Raw genomic sequence first — 12,977 nt, 5'->3', positions numbered from 1 at the left:
AGATAATTTAAGAGAGATCAGAGTAAAACGTATGCCCAAGGTCAATAAGAAGTTATCAACTATTAATCTAGAAAATGTCTTATATCTTGATTTGAAGTATATACATTTATTATTTCCTACACCAGATACACTGATAACTTTCAGTCCTATGGATAATTAAAAGGAATTATGATTGTCTTTTATATATAGCATAATAATCACTTACTTTACAATATATAATTTGCCATCCACACATTACCATTTTATCTGGCCATTTAACTACAGGTAATGATCTTTTATGAATCAAGCCCACAGCCTGGAGATTTTCTATCTCATGTTCCCTTGGACCCTTGCAAAAACAATAAGAATGCCTGCAGTGGAAAATTAGGCCTAAACTCAATTATCTTGCAGCCTATTTCCTGAGTTTAATTAACTTTTCTGAGTGATTTCTACTGCAATGAGGACTAGGCCCATTTTGTATTATTTAGTGTCATAATTTCTCTTCTCCCTCAGTTCCAAGGACACCACAAGCTCCCTCTAGTCCTAATTGCCATGGCAAATGCAGAGAAGAGAACTGAAAAACAGCTATAACCAAAATTAAGAATGTGCGGCTGTGCATACTAACATAGGGTCGGAAATACTATGAGTATGCTATCTATAATTTCTGCTAGCCTCTAAATGAACTGACTTTAAATATTTTATTATCTTGTTAAGTAAACTCATATTATAGATTCAAGTTCATGTCATTACAGATCAGGCTGTTTAAGGAATATGAATTCAGCCCAGCCAACAGCCTTTCATATGCTAGAATATGACACACAGTTTGTAGTTTAAAGTGTCTACCTTCTCCATACTTATGCATAAAGCTACTCTAAGAAGACTGGATGCAGAAAGATAACCTGCCTCTAGAAAGCATCTGAACCTCTTCCCCATAGTAGTGGAGTGAATGTGGCCTTTGGAGCCCAGCAGATTGAAATCAATCCAGGCTTCAGACAAAGGTAACTGCCCCACTGAGGGGTTGAGACAATTAAATAAGATAACCAATCACCTCCCTTGCCTTTCCCTTTCATGATATAAAATGTTTTAGGGAACAAAACAGTTATTTCCAGGGAAAGTATTGCTTGGCTTTCAACATGCCAGTGTGTTTTGTGAATGGCTAAAAGGGCATGTGAGGAGGAAAAGAGACATAAAGAATGAGAGGGCCGGGCACAGTGACTCACGCCTGTAATCCCAGCACTTTGGGAGGCCGAGGCAAGTGGATCACGAGGTCAGGAGTTCAAGACCAGCCTGAACAATATAGTGAAACCCCGTCTCTACTAAAAATACAAAAATTAGCCAGTCATGGTGGCATGCGCCTGTAATCCCAGCTACTCAGGAGATTGAGGCAGGAGAATCGCTTGAATCCAAGAAGTGGAGGTTGCAGTGAACCGAGATCATACCACTATACTCCAACCTGGAAGAGGGGACCTTCTGCCGAGACGGGTAAGAATGAAACAAAATACAGAAAAGTTTGTGAAGAATGTTGTTTGTAAGAAAAAAATTGAAAAAGCCATGGAGGAAAGATGGGAGAGAAAGAATACAAAGTATTCAGGACATGTCGATGTAAAGCAAAAACGAGCCACAGCTTCTAGGAGAGTCTATGACAAGAAAACAAGAACTCCAAGAAAACAAAGTGCTCCCAGGTCACTTTCTAGCCTCTAGATCCTGCTTCCACTTTTATCCATGGCTTTGGTGCTATTCAAGCACAGAGCTTGGCTTCGCACCAGGTGGGCAGGGAGCTGATGAAGGCTGGTACTGAGAGATGCTGTAAACATTCTGATCCCACCAGGTGCCTCATGCCTGTCTCGTCACTCATTCACACTGCTGGTCCAGTCATATGGTTGAGATTTTTCTTGCTTTAAAGCAAAATTATCATCCTTAGTTCTGCAATGGGGAAGGTAAGGGATGAGGGATGATCTCACCACTGAGGGACATTTTGACTGGCTCCATCCAGTCCCTCTTTGGTCCCCCCCTGCCCCCGCCTTAGCTAGCCATGGAGATTTTCTCTGCCATGCCAACATCTATCTTTGAGCTGTCCAGGATCCTATTTCTCACCCAGGTATAAAGGGAGATAGAATGAAGGGTGCTTACGATGGTGCTGAGCCATGGAAAGGGGCATCTCCACCCCAGGAACATCAGTTGGGGGCACAGATTGATGCCAGTACTGGAGGGCAGGCTGCTGTCCACATGAGGTCCTCTCCCGAGAGCAAAGAGAAGAACGCAGATCTTTGGCTCAGGTTATGTGTGATGCCACAGCTTTAGCTGACACCAGTGATAATGGCTGATACTTGCAGTGTTCTTTCCTAGGCTTACCAAGGTGGTTGTCCAGACTCAAACACAAGCAACTCTGGAAATATTTTGTTCTGTTATTAAGTGTCCCATAGCTGAGATGTCAGGATTGAACCACCCAATCCTTATGTAACTAGGGCAGTGACATGTGCTGAGGTCCTGACATTTTTGTTGCTACTGTGACCACACTCACATCATCTCTAGACTTGGAAAAATTCCCCTCCACACATTCATCTTCTTGCTTTCATTCAGAATTCTCAAATCTACCTTGTTTAGAGAAATAATTCTCAAGGATTAGCCCAATATTTGATTCTATTTTTCAAAGACAAAAAATAGACTCCTGCATAATAGAGAACTTATTTCTCTCTCATATTTAGTCCATAGTCTTGGCCATCACAGGCTCTTACAATCCATGTACTGGTCCTTATTTTAAATTAAAATTTTTAAGACTTATCCCTGAGATTACACTGAGCCATAATGGACTTTGTACCTGAACATCTTCTGCCTAGGTCTCTCCCCAGCCGCCCACACACTCCACTGCACAAGCCTTAAATCATCCCTACACACCCTGCTCTTGTACCTGCCAACATCATCCACTGTCTAAATGCAGCTAGCAGCTGTTTATTTACAATTAGATCTGCCAGCTGGAAAGCAAACATTCTACGTTACCGAATCAATCAATGTTTCAGGGAGCAGGAAAAAAAAGTCAGGTACAGCATGAAATGGAAGACAGGAACATTACGTTATATTGCAGCTGTCCTTGTCCAATGCCATTAGACATTCTCAGCAGTAAGAATTAATATAACTACAGCCTATGATCAGCTGTCTTCTAGTCACAGATTTGACATCTAAGAAATACAACCTACTAGAGGTAAGGATTTGGGTTATAGAAGGCCATAGCCTGATGACATCAACAATCCTGTCCTAAGGGTTGGTTCTCTGTAATAGAATCAGGTTTTCTACTCAACACTATGTTTCTCTTTTTGTTTTCCAAGTAGTGAATTCAAGTAGTGATTAGAACTGAATCATACACATTGATATTTAAAATGATATATTACCATGTACATGTTACTTGGGGGTATTTTATATGTATTTGGGTGCACTCTCTCATTTCGGAAATATCAAATGATTAAATCCTCATAAAGTGGCCCTTGACAAGTAATCCTTCAGTTTTTATTGACTTACATATTTACTGGCGTTCTTGACCTTGATTTCACTGCTCATTCATATAGCACAAGTTAAAACATGTTTGCCTGATTTGTTCCTCAAATTAGTAAAGCAAAGGAGAGTAACAATTTAGTAGGAATACAGCAGCAAAAGTCTAACGGTGTGGTTTGGGCTTAGAAACTAATGCTCAAATTGGTGAGGCTTTTTCATCAGATCTGTTTGAGTTTTGTTCTAATTTTTGTTTTTTTGGTGGTCATCAATGGGAGTTATAATGGAGAAAGGTGACTAGTTATAAAATTGAAGAGTCACTAACCATGAGATTTTAGTATACAACCTAATATTTTTGGCCCATGAAAATTCCATATGAATGCCTTCATACTTGTCAGTGTCCTCTAAAACTCCCTGCAGTTTGATTGAGTAGCCTTTCAAAGAAACTCTAGAAATGTCCTTCTCTAGCCCTGGTGTGCTATGAATTTGAAAGTCTCCACTGTGTGTGCTGGCTCCTAATAGGCAACACTATTATGCAAACGTAGAAACATCTGCTGCAGCCGCTAATAGCTTATTGAAAATGTCTAGCCAATCCTGCAGCAGATCCCCTCTGCCCCCATTAGAAAATATGCTGGCAGTCAACAGAAACACAGCAAAACTTGGAAAGCTTCAGAAAGCAGGAAAAGACAGTGAAGGGCTTTGGGAGAATAAATAAAACCCTCTCAGCCAAGTTGTAGGATTGGCCATTTGTGGTTGCAGAGCCTTCATTAAGAGGTTTCCATTTTCTATAGCCAGTTGTTTCCCCTCTCCAACCTTACAGGTTCAGACTCCACCCTTTCACCACCTAACTACCTCAACCTCAAGTGGAGTGATCCACTTTCATACTACCTGTTCACCTCACTATTCAAAGTAGCCTTATAAATACTCAGTGTCCCAGAGTACATGGGAGAGGGTATGGTTTAAAATTACAAGCAAATGCTGGGAAATAGTTAAGTTGGTGCTGTGAGTAGGCAAACTTAGAGAAAGTTCAGACTGAAAGGCAGGCAATCAGACCATTCATTGCAGGACCTCCACAGGCACAAGGGGATAAGGTCTCAAGCTAAATAAAGGTCAATAAAAATTGAAAGAATGTTACAGGGGTGGGAGACTGTTGAAAACAGAGAGCTAAGTGTGGGGCAGTCATTTGCTTCCGGTTCCTTGGGAAAAACAAACATCATGGACCTTGCGATGATGCCTTTTCCTTTCTCACAACAGCTCACTGAGTACAAATCAATTGGATATGACCTACTCAAAGTCATTGTGTTATTAGAGCTTTTCATTCTTTTTGTTTTGCTCCTGGAAGATCCCTCCTTTCTCCTTCACCTTATGTTCTCATTCCCATCCCTCATGGCATTCAAGTAACATCATACTGGTTTCGATTATTTGATTGAACGCAACATAAATGAGTTCTAACTTTAGCAAAAAAAAAAAAAGAAACAGGCAGCTGGAAATGGAGAAATATATCGACTGGAAAGGCAACTTGAGTGGCCAGGTATGAGGAAAGAAGAAAACCAGGGTAACACTAGAGAAATAATGGACAGCCTCTTCAGAATCACCAAAGGATGAGTCAGATCCAATCATTTGGAGTCTTATTGATGTTATTCAGGATTCAAATTCCTAGGTAGGGTTATGTGCCTACCCTTGGGCAGGCTAGGGCTGGGCCCCCACATTGAGATTCCCATGGAGGCTGTGTGGAGTTGGGGAGGGGAAGGTCCACAGTGCTGGTGGCAAAAGGTAGGCTGGGTGCTGGGCAGGCACTGCCCTCAACCATCTCCCACAACCATATCCAGCATGTACATGAAGCAATGGGATGAAGCTCGGAGAAACTACATGTCAGGCTCAGCTCCTGAAATACAAGTTTATCCAACTGCTCTTCACTTTATTGCTAAATACATCCTCTTCGAACACTGCATTTGATACATTTCATTCCTTCCTTTAACACAGAAATTTCTCATTTCAGTATTTAGCTTTCACAGTGAACTGTCACCAGGCTTTAATTCCTGCCATGGTCTGAACATTTGTGTCTCTCCAAAGTTCATATGTTAAACAAATCCCCACCGTCATGGTATTCAGAGGTAGGGCCTTTGGGAAGTGATTAGATCGTCAGGGCAGAACCCTCATGAATGAGATTAGTGCCCTTATAAAAGAGCCCCAGGGAACCTGTCTGCCCCTTCCACCACGTGAGGACATAGTGACAAGTCAGCAGTCTGCAACTCACAAGAGGGCCCTCACCAGAACCCAACCATGCAGCGACCCTAATGTTAGACTTCCCAGTGTCCAGAACTGACAAATAGGTTTCTTTCGTTGATAAGCTCCCATTTATAGTACTTGATAGCCCAAATTAGTCTACTAAGACGAATCTCCACTCTTGCCCATTAAATAATTCTGATTAATTTTATCATAAAGACCAAGACATAGCTATAAAAAATATCTCCCAAAAAAGTCATTTTCAATCACATTAGTGCTGCCCAGTAGAATTTCCTGCAATAGCAGAAATGTTCTATGTCTGGGCCGTCCAATGTCGTAGTCACTAGCCATGTGTGGCTAGTACAACTGAGGAAATGAATTTATTTAACTTCAGCTAATCTACATACAAGTTCAAATAGCCAAATGTCAGCAGTAGTTACCATCTTGGACAGTGCGGAAGAGATATAATATCCTAGAAATTCTCTTGGGGAATCTGTATGGCTTCTACATACTACTACACTCATGTATTCCATCAATGTGGAGTGTTAAAGCTAAACTAATATTTTTCTGAGAATGTTATTAGCACTCTGTACCAATTGTACAAATGTGGCTAATGAGAAACCTTGTAGCTAGTTGACTTGCATTAGGTCACCCAAAATCTAAACCATGCCAGAGCAAATACATAAAGCTCCAGGAAGTCCCAAGCTTTAGCTCTGCTTTCCACAGGTGTGTGACCTTTGGCAAATCCAGTTTTCTACTACTTGAAAAGACGGAGGCTAGGCTGCATGCCCTGGGGTTCTCTCTTCCAACTCTAACAGCTACAATTTTAATTTTTCTCCCATTAAAATCTAGAAGCTATGAGACAGGGGTTGCAAATATAAATGGCTACAGAGTCCAGTCTGGCAAATGAAACTTGTCAGGTGAGGACAGGAGCAAAATGGAAAATGCATGCCCTAGGCAATTATACAGCTGGGAACATCAGTTCATTTCAGTATTCTCATTTTCAAAGAGACCTCAGAAATTTTTAATTGAGATTTGAAGCAATTTGTAAGGACACTTGTGAGCTAACCAAAACTCACCCAGGGTATGACATGGATTGCTTCAGATAGATTATAGCTCTGTCCTCCAAGTGGTCTCCCCCCCAACCACCACCACCATCACGTTCAGAATTGTCTGATTTCTCCCACACTCCGTTATTGTCCTCAGTTTCAATTATTATTTCTAAAGTTTCCTTCCTGGGCTCCAAACATGATTTATATTAAAATGTTATCTGTTAGAGCAAGCCACAACACCGCGATTGTGAAGGTGGCTTTGTTTCTAATTAAGAGACAAAAATTATCAGAATGTAACCAACATCGACAGATGCCCCAATCTCTCCTTTATTATTCGTCATACTACGAAGGAAATGTGAGCATAAAGGGAATCCAAGCCTTCTATGATTCATTGAAGTTTGTGTTTTGAACAAGTTACATTCAACTTAGTTTCAGATAAAATTGCAAATAGTTGCTGCCCAGAAAAGTCTAACTTTTCACTGAAGCATTACTTGTCAACTACACAATCTTACTGCAGTAAAATGACATAACCACCAGGTGGCAGCATTATATCATTGAAGAAGCTCAGACCCCGAATTTGAGGTATATTTATAAAAATTGTCTTGGCATAGTCTAGTCAATCTATATGTCTTCTAGATTTCTTTCTTATTTTCTATCAGTTATTAATATTATTTGAAATTATTGTGGCTTAAGCCATTCACCCTGAAATCAGCTTTAAATTCTTAAAATGTTCAGAGTTACCAATACCTTGCTGATGATTAACCTGTTTTGTCTTATATGCTCCTGGGAATAACGGATGTTGCATTTTTTAAGAGAAACCCTAAATGGTAGGATTTGTGTTCTGGAATCTCAGGAGTACTGTATATGTGTACTAGCTCAGGAGGCAACCTAGATAATAAGCAAAGCATCTTTTGGAATGCAGGAAGTGCACTTCTGTGTACTCTGGAAATGAAACCTAAATTCAGATCTCAACTATAATGAGTAACAACTGGTCCCCAGCCAACTAAGAATCAGTTTCTTCTCTCATCCTCACTTGCACTCACTCACACATCAACTTTGTCCTTAGTCAGCCATGGGTAACTGCCATTTCCTCGCAATTCAAGGCAAAGCAAAATGTATTTTACCACTGAATAGATATACATGTATACACACAAACACACACACACACACACACACATCCATAATATCATTTTCTACCTAAAAAGAAATAACTTTAGTATCACCATATATTCAGAAAGGGTTCTAATTTTCCATTGTCTCAAATGTTGTCTTAGTCCAAGCCTATCGCTATAAACAAATTTGTTCTTTATAAATTACCCACCATAGCCAGGCACGGTGGCTCACACCTGCCATCCCAGCACTTTGGGAGGCCAAGGAAGGTGGATCACCTGAGGTCGGGAGTTCGAGACCAGCCTGACCAACATGGAGAAATCCCGTCTCTACTAAAAAAAATTAGCCAGGTGTGGTGGCACATGCCTGTAATCCCAGCTACTTGGGAGGCTGAGGCAGGAAAATCACTTGAATCTGGGAGGCAGAGGTTGCAGTGAGCGAAGATTGCACCATTGCACTCCAGCCTGGGCAACAACAGTGGAAATCTATTTCAAAAAATAATAATAATTAAAAATAAAATAAATTACCCAGCCTAACAAAATACCTTAGGCTGGGTAATTTATAAAGAACATATTTGTGTCTCCTTTCTAGAGGCTGAAGTCCAAGATGAAGGCACTGGCAGGTCTGGTGAGTACCACTCTCCACTTCCAAGACGGCACCTCTTAGTGCATCCTCGCATGGATGAAGTGCAAACAGCATCCTCACACCTCTTATATAAGGATGCTAGACCCATTCACAATGGGCCCAACCTCATGACTTAATAACCTTCTAACATTAATACTATCACATTGGTGATTAAGTTTCAACATATGAATTTTGACGGGACACATTGACCATAGCAAATGTCCTCATTTAAGGAAACAAAAGTTTCCATACCTTTTACTCTTCCTGGCCCCTCCCTGCTTATACAATTAATTTGGCAGAAGTTCACATTTGGACTAGGAAATCCATCACTGGTAGAGCAGCGCTGAAGCCCAGGGTCTGGGGATTTTGACCTCACTGACCCTTATGGCTCATCCTCACAGTAACCCCTCCCAAAATGGAGGGCAAATCTGCCCCATCTCCATTCTTAGAGGTGGCATGGAAGCAAATTTCTGGCAATATCAGAATAGCCATTTTTATCTGATTCCAGCAAACACGAGCTCAGAAATAGTCAGTTCTCAGAGAATCTAATATAAGCTTAGTAATATTAATTGTTTTTTTGGAGACAAGAAGCAGATTCAGTGGATCATTCAGGTTCTTAGGGATGCCTACCTGCCCTACCCACCCTTAGAAAATCTAAAAGAGGTTATGGACACTCTCTGCACCAAAAAGAAAAAAGTCACCCGCACTGTCAAAGAGTACACGTTTTCAGAGGACTTGGGAACTGGGGACCCACACTTAGCTTCAAAGAGGAGAACCATTGGCACCGTCAACCTGTTTCCTGTGAGGGCTGTGCTGTGCACATAGGACAGTGTAACAGCACATGAAGTCAAGCAGAATGTGACCTACAATCTCTCCCTTCAACCTACGTATCTACTTCCTAGCAGGTTGTTCATTTGTCGGTTTTGTATTATTTTGTTTTCTCTAGACCAGAGCCTCTGAGAGATGAGTGAAAAACTATCTCCCGAAAAGCCAAGGGAAGGTGCCAGGCTCACAGGTTTTGGTGGTTGGTGAAAAGGGAGCAGACATACATTCTGCAGGCAGTTTGGTCATCTACCTGGAGGCTTCAAGTTCCGCATAGGCCTTGACCGACCTGGTAATCTTCCTTCTAGAAATGTATTCTAAAGAAATCATTGTGACCACACCAGTGACATAGCAAAGGACATTCACTACAGTGTTGTTTAAAATACTGACAGATTAGAAATAAAGTGTCTAACAATGCTGGCAATGTTAAATCAACTATGGTACATCCATTAAGGAAAATAATATGCAGCCTTTTATAACGGCTTGGTAAAGGTTATTGTACTGAAGTGTCTTTGATATATTACATGGAAAAAGCAGATACTAGAATAGTATGTGCTGCACACAGACCATTATTTTGATTGTATATCCTGGAATAATATCTATTTTGATTATATATCCTGGAATGATACATACCAAATGGCTAAGAGTGACACCTCTAGGTTATAGAATTAGGTTTAATTTTATATGTTCTCCCTTTCTTCTTTTGATTCTTTTTCACATGTGTCTTTTTCTATAATAAGCATACATTTCTGTGTAATAAAAAAAAAAGTTAATGTCACCTCGAGGCATAAGTGCATTCTGAGAATCCTCGCTCACTAAGGTCGAGGCCAGAAGCAGCAGGAAATTTGGAAAGCCGGAGAGGTCAAAAATGAGCATCAACAACAAAATCAAGAAATCAAGACAACATCTATTATGGCAAAGACTTTCGAGGAAAAGACCAATTCCAGGAGGGAGGAATCAGAGCCTTCAGTGGGGTGACTAAGCCATGACAGGGACTAGAAAAGCTGCTGATAGACAGGGGAGGTGGTGACTGATATTGACACCTGCTCAGTCCCACATTTTCTCCTACTAAAGGGATTCTTTATATATGAAACTTTTATATAAAGCTGATAATGAAATAAATCCAAGTCTCTATAGCTTCATAAAGAGTGGCTCCAAAAGTCTAGCCTATGGGTAAGATTTTTATTTTCAAGTGCATATCCCTGCCATAGTCCAGAAAAAAACTGCCATGTGTGGAAGAGAAAACTCAGCCCTTTCCTAGAAAAGATTAATAGCAGGTGCCAGCTTTCCTGTCAATTGTGCTTTCTACAAAGGGACTTTGTTTCATGTAAGAATATTTGAACTTTTGTAAATCTGAGCACATTTAACTCAGACACAAGTTTAAAATCAGAATAGCTTTCTTGGATTTGCAGTGTCAATTGATTTTTCTTCTATAAGCTGTGTTTCCAGGCTGTCTGCCTTTCCACAATAAGCTAAAGAGATCCAAGACTCGCAAAGCAGAACTCTGCAGGGATGACCCGCAAACCCCATCAATGAAACTCTTTTAAAAAATTTAATAATCCCCATTTGCATGACTTAAAGTCTATCCCTTATAACAATAGCTGTGGCCAGCAACTTGGTGGGTCAAAGATAGGCCTACAGTAATCTGACTTATTTTTAGAGCTCCCATTTTACTAACGTACTTGATTTTAGTAAATTTGGATTTCCTTCTTTTTCATTGGTTACATCTAAGTTTGGGGGGGTTATATAAAGCCCAGACCTTATGAGGGAGTCCCCCTGGTTCTTGTGTCAGCGTTCATACCGGTGTCCCCCAGGCTGTAGGCAGTTGCCCCAGGGCTAAGAGGATCCTGTAGAGGACTACGTGCTCACAAACAGGGTGTTCCCCATAAGTCCTGCTCTTGCAAACGAACTGGGGGCCTGTTTATATGTAAACATCTTGAAAATCCAGAAAGTCAGGGAAAGGTCAGAAAAACAACAATGTGTCTTATGACTTGGCAACATTCCACAAACGACTGTATAAAATAAAGCAGAGCCCGCCATTCGAGGCGGCCGCCATGTTTGTCTTGTCTTGTGTTGTCTTGTGTGTTCATTCCTTTGTTTAGGAAACACGCGGACCCCAAAAGGATCCCACACTTCCGTGTGTTGAGGCATGCCAAGAGAACCCTAATAAAATGAGTCAAATCTGGGAAGCTGTAACTTCAACTTTAGGCCAATCCAAACATTTTCTCCAAACCAAACATTAAGTGTTCTATCCAAGTCTAATAAATTCAGTAAGTGAAAGTCTCTGCCTAAGAAGGGAAAAATTATTTCATACATTCTGTAACTAGTTATTATTTCCCTTACCCAAGTGTTTTTCCCAGATCTTTGTGTACCTTTTAGCTCACTTTTATTCAACTGATAATGTTTTCTTTTACTTTTCAGTGATTCTAAATTATTCTGGAGTGTAATTAATGTATACTTAGCACGTATTTATCTTTAAGTCGCACTGGTAATGTATGCCATTTTCCCACATGCATTATATCCCAGGGCTTACACTATGCTCTTTATAGGACATTTTTGTACCCCTTTTCTCCTTCCAACCACACTGTAACAGATGAATGATAAATATAGCCATTCTATCTTTTCCTTGTGATGGTAGCAGCACCAGAAAATGCCATCAGGGATGTGGGCCCTACACTCTGGGGGCTGGGTTTGAATATCAGCTCAGCTACTAATGGGGTGACCTTCCACAAATTATTTGTGTTCTCCGTGCCTTAGTTTCCTCATCTGCAGGAAGGGGTCATAGTAATACCTATCACACAAGGGTTGTTTAAAGGATTAAATGACAATGTGTATTAAGCACATGGAGAAGTGTATGACACAAATATAGGCCACTTGTTGGAAACCCATGAACTCAAGTCATAAAGCAGACCATTCTAAAGTGAGTCATGTTTCCTCATACTCCTCCATAAGAATATCATATACTTATATAGTTATGTGCATAACTACATAAGTGTTTTCGGTTTGACCAGGGACTGATATCAAATCACTCATGGCTAGAATAGCAAAGTGCTATAGGAACAAAACCTTTGTAATTAATCAAAATAGTAATATGCCTCAAATTCTATGTAACTACCCCAGGCAAACCTATTTCTGTAGGCAAGTAAGACTTCATTTAAGGAGATTTAACATCAATACACAACCTCTTTAGATGACAATGAACATATATGCTTTCCCCTAAGAGTGTCTAAATCTAAAGACTCATGTAGAGGAAAAAGTAATTCTGCATGCCTTCACTTGCATATATCCAAAGGACAAGCCACATATTTTATAAAGAGTTTGTCAGGGTCGGGTGTGGTGGCTCATGCCTGTAATCCCAGCACTTTGGGAGGCCGAGGTGGGTGGATCATCTGAGGTCAGGAGTTCCAGATCAGCCCCACCAGTATGGTGAAACCCCATCTACTAAAAATACCGAAAAATTAGCCAGGCATGGTGGTACATGCCTATAGTCCCAGCTACTCAGGAGGCTGAGGTAGGAGAATCACTTGAACCCACAAGGCAGAGGCTGTGGTAAGCTGAGATCATGCCACAGCACTCCAGCCTGGTCAACAGAGCAAGACTCTGTCTCAAGAAGAAAAAAAAAAAGGCTGTCAGGCATATCAGGAGAGCTTACCCTTTTGACAAAGACCCTAAACAAGTATA

The sequence above is a fragment of the Chlorocebus sabaeus genome, chromosome 23, assembly GCF_047675955.1.
Source record: "Chlorocebus sabaeus isolate Y175 chromosome 23, mChlSab1.0.hap1, whole genome shotgun sequence".
In the NCBI taxonomy this organism is placed as follows: Eukaryota; Metazoa; Chordata; class Mammalia; order Primates; family Cercopithecidae; genus Chlorocebus; species Chlorocebus sabaeus.
Note: the sequence above shows the minus strand (reverse complement) of the source record.